Below are 4,240 nucleotides of genomic sequence, written 5' to 3'. Positions count from 1 at the left end.
ATAACATGTTCAAAGTAGGATAACTTGAACCTAATCATTTGTGCCTCAAGTGAGACTTCTGGGTTAATTTGCTTGATGATCCATTTGTTTGTTTTCTTGGCTGTCCACAGTATTCTCAGGAGTCTTCTCCAACACCAAAGTTCAAAAGCGTCAATACTCTTTCTATCCTGTTTCTTCAAAGTTTCCATAGAGTGCCACAGGGAATACCACTGATTGGCCTCCTTAATCAGCTACTTTGGCACTAAGTTTGAACAGTGAAAACATTACTCTGGAACTACAACTGGGAGTATTTTATTGGTGACTAGTCAGACTTTTTAAAAAAAAAACTCTAAGAACATTGGAGAATAGAGTTACCATTTGGAGTGATGGAGCTGTTGTTAGGCCGGGTGTAATGGCTGCCTATTCTAACATACTCAGGTCCACAAGTAGGTTCTGAATGAAAACTGATTTATTGAAAGAATAGTATGCAAATACAGAGAAAGCTGAGAATGAGTAAAAGCGCGCCAAATACAAACTAAAAACCCTCGCTCCAAACCCGATCACGCCCCTCGCCCCGGCATAGCAACCACCCCCTCCCAGGTGTTGGTGAGCGTTAGACACTGGCCTGGGAAAGTAACCTTGAACACATGCAATAACCCAAACACACATCCCAGAGTAACAGTAAGGAGATTACAGCCCGGCACGGCTGAAATACTCCTCCCAGCAAATGACAGACACAGATCAGGAAACTGACATGCGAAACGTTACGATATACCCAGAACATTGAAACGATGAACATGTTCCCAATCTACTGAGATGGGAAGGTTTGGCCTTTGACAAATTTGTCTAGTTCTCTATATTTTTCTCCATGCAAAGATCTGGTAATCAGACAGTATCTTACCTGTGTCTGAAATGCTCTATTTTTCCTCTGGTTCCCTTCACCTTTGAGGAGTGTGTTTACTGTCTGCACCCCAAGTCTGTACTCATCAATAAATATATAAAAGTGCCAGGGAGCATCACACTGACAATTTTATTAATAGAATGCATAATTTCTGAGAAACTGCCTGATGTTCTGCCCCAATTACAAAGCTGGTGCTGAGACAGAGTCCCCTTTGCTCTCTAGCCCAAGTGGTTACTACAGACTACTTTACAGGTAGTCTTCACTTAACAGCCACAATTGCGCCCAGATTTTCAGTTGTAAGTGGTAATGGTTGTTAGTGAGCCAGACTCGTTTTTACAACCTTTTTTACCTCAGTTGTTAAGCGAGTCACAGTGGTCATTAAGTGATTCAAGATCGGGGCTTGTGGTTTCCTTCAGTTGATAAGCGAACGTTGCGGTTGTTAAGTGAACCAGGAGTTACTTTGCAGTATTGTGGGGGGCGGAGTGTGATAGCCATATGTTTTCCACCAAAACATGACTATGGAAATGCTTCTTTGGCTACAGTAGTATTATTTTCAGTTAATATTACTATTATTTTCAACTAACCTTACTGGATGAATATTAAAAACTTTTACTGTAAGGTCTTCATTGGAATCTTTGTTCCTGTTTAGTACTGTACTGCAGAACTGCAGTACTTACACTTGCCTTTAACTTTTTCCCAGTTTTTATTTAACTTAAGTAGAGATTTGTATGGTGCCATGCATGTTCCATCCTCTGCCTGTCTGATTTTTAATCATATTTAACAATACTGAATGCTGGCTATTTTTAAAACAGTTGTTCTATAAACATCAGATTTATATATAGTACTGTACAATACTGTACAGAAATAAAAGCAGCAGAGTTTATTACAGCAGGAAAAAAAGTTACAGTACATGTGACCCAAAATGGCCACCACTTCTGGGATGGCCAAATCTCGGTCATGTAATCGCGGAGGCCTTGTGAGGGTCATAATTTCAGGCCTCAGTCAGAAATCTACTTTTGGGGTACCATCGTAATGTCGAACGGCCTTTAAGTGGCCAGTCGGTAAGTGAATGTAATGATTGCCTATCCCAATAGACTCAGACTCACAAGCAGGTACGTAATGATATCTGATTTATTAGAAGAATAGTATGCAAATACAGAGAAAGCTGAGAATGAGTAAAAGAGCGCCAAATACAAACTAAAAGCCCTTGGCTCAAAACGTAATCCCTCCCCTCGCCCTGCCATTGCAACCCCCCCCCCCCGCCCCCAGGTGCTGGTAACTGTTTCTACTGATGTCCTGGGAAAGTAACCTTGAACACATGAGATAACCCAAACACATTCCAAACCAGCAGCCAACAAATAACAACCCCACGAGATGGAATCCGCCTCCCTTCCCAGATGAAACACGTATCAGCGAAATGACATGCAAAACATTACGATGTACCAACAACATTGGAACGGCGAACATGACATACCGCCCCCCAAAAAATACTAAGGAGCAGGTTTCATAGGATAAGCCAGATGAAAGCACCTAACTAAAACAGGAGATTGAACATCTCAGGCAGCCACCCACTCAGGGTGGGGAAAATGCTTCCACTGAATGAGGTACTGCAAGGTGCCACGAAGCCTGTGAGAATCAAGGACCTCTTTCACCTCAAAATGTTGTTGTCCATCAATCATGATTGGCGCAGGAGGTGTAGGTTGCAGATGCCACCGATCGGAGTGGTTGACAGGCTTGAGCAAGCTGCAATGAAAAACAGGATGTAAACATTTAAGATTGAGTGGCAAATCCAATTTAAATGTGACAGGGTTCACAACTCCCACAATGGGAAAAGGACCAACAAATTTAGGAGCCGAGGGCTGAGGGGATTTAATGAATTTGGTGGAAAGGTAGACCTTATCACCAACTTTAAAAGCAGGTTGAAGGGCTCGTCGCTTATCGGCGTGCAGTTTATAGGCAGATTGGGCATCAGCCAACGCCTGTTGAATCACTGGCCACGAATCAGCCAGGTGAGCAGCCCAATCAGAAGCGGAGGAGGGCTGTGTGGAGGGATGAGGCAAATCAGGAATGGGAACAAAATCCTGGCCAAAAACAGTACGGAAAGGGGTGTGCCCTGTGCTCTGATGGACGGTGTTGTTGTAAGCCACTTCAGCAAAAGGCAGGAGATCAACCCAGTTGTCTTGCTGATAGTTGACAAATGCTCGCAAAAATTGTTCAAGGGTCGGATTAAGAGCCTCTGTAGATCCGTCAGTCTCCAGATGCGACGCAGTGGACAATGCTTGCTTAGTGCCCACCAGCTTTAAAAATGCCCTCCAAAACTGAGAAGTAAACTGTGTTCCACGGTCTGTGACCAAGCAGGAGGGGCTCCCGTGAATCCTGTAGATGTGGACTAGGAAAAGACGGGCTAATTGCTGAGCAGACGGAATGGAGGCACATGGAATGAAATGGGGTTGTTTAGAAAAGTAGTCCTTCACCACCCAAATCAGTGTCTTTCTCTGACTAGGAGGCAAATCAACAATAAAATCCCTGGAGATCTCCTCCCAAGGACGGGAGGGACTGGCCACCAGCTGCAGCAACCCTTGTGGTTTGCCCTCCTTCCGTTTTGACATGGCACAGACAGGACAAGAAGCAACATATTCTTTGACATCACATCTCAATGTAGGCCACCAGAATTGCCGGTGCACCAGGTGTAAGGTTTTCACAAAGCCAAAATGACCAGCCACTTTATCATCATGAGACCTACTCAAAATCTCCCTTCGCAAACTGTCAGGGACATAGAGGCGGTTTTGCTTCCATGCGAAGCCTCTGTCAAATGTAACATTGTCTCTATTCGCTTGCAACCAAGTGTCAGATTTCAGTTCTGAGAGAAACTGTTGTTGCAATTGTGAAGGAATCGACGTTCTTCCCCCAGCCAGTGAAACTGAAGCTGAGGGCAACTGCGCACGAGTCTGACTGCGAGTGACAGCTTGCAAACCCAACTGGGGTTCTGTCCACAGTGTACCCACAATGTTAGGTGCCTGGACCGAATCTTGAGGCAGGTGGGAAAGCGCATCAGCCAGGAAGTTTTTCTTTCCCGGAATGAACTTCAATTTAAAATCAAAGCGACTGAAAAATTGAGCCCAATGGATTTGCCTAGGACTGAGCTTACGGGATGTCCTAACAGCCAGGAACCACGCTGAGACAAGGAATAGGTCTCTAGTGTTTTATTACTGCTACATAACAGAAAATCCTAACAAACTGAAGAAGCGTGGGAAAAACCCAGACATATAAACCCCAAAGACTAAGGCGGGCCCGATCTGTGTCTCTTTGAATGACTACCTAATTCCTCAGTATTACGCATGTGCTTTACAGCCTGGATGG

This window comes from Candoia aspera, chromosome 1 (assembly GCF_035149785.1).
Source record: "Candoia aspera isolate rCanAsp1 chromosome 1, rCanAsp1.hap2, whole genome shotgun sequence".
Lineage (NCBI taxonomy): Eukaryota > Metazoa > Chordata > Lepidosauria > Squamata > Boidae > Candoia > Candoia aspera.
Note: the sequence above shows the minus strand (reverse complement) of the source record.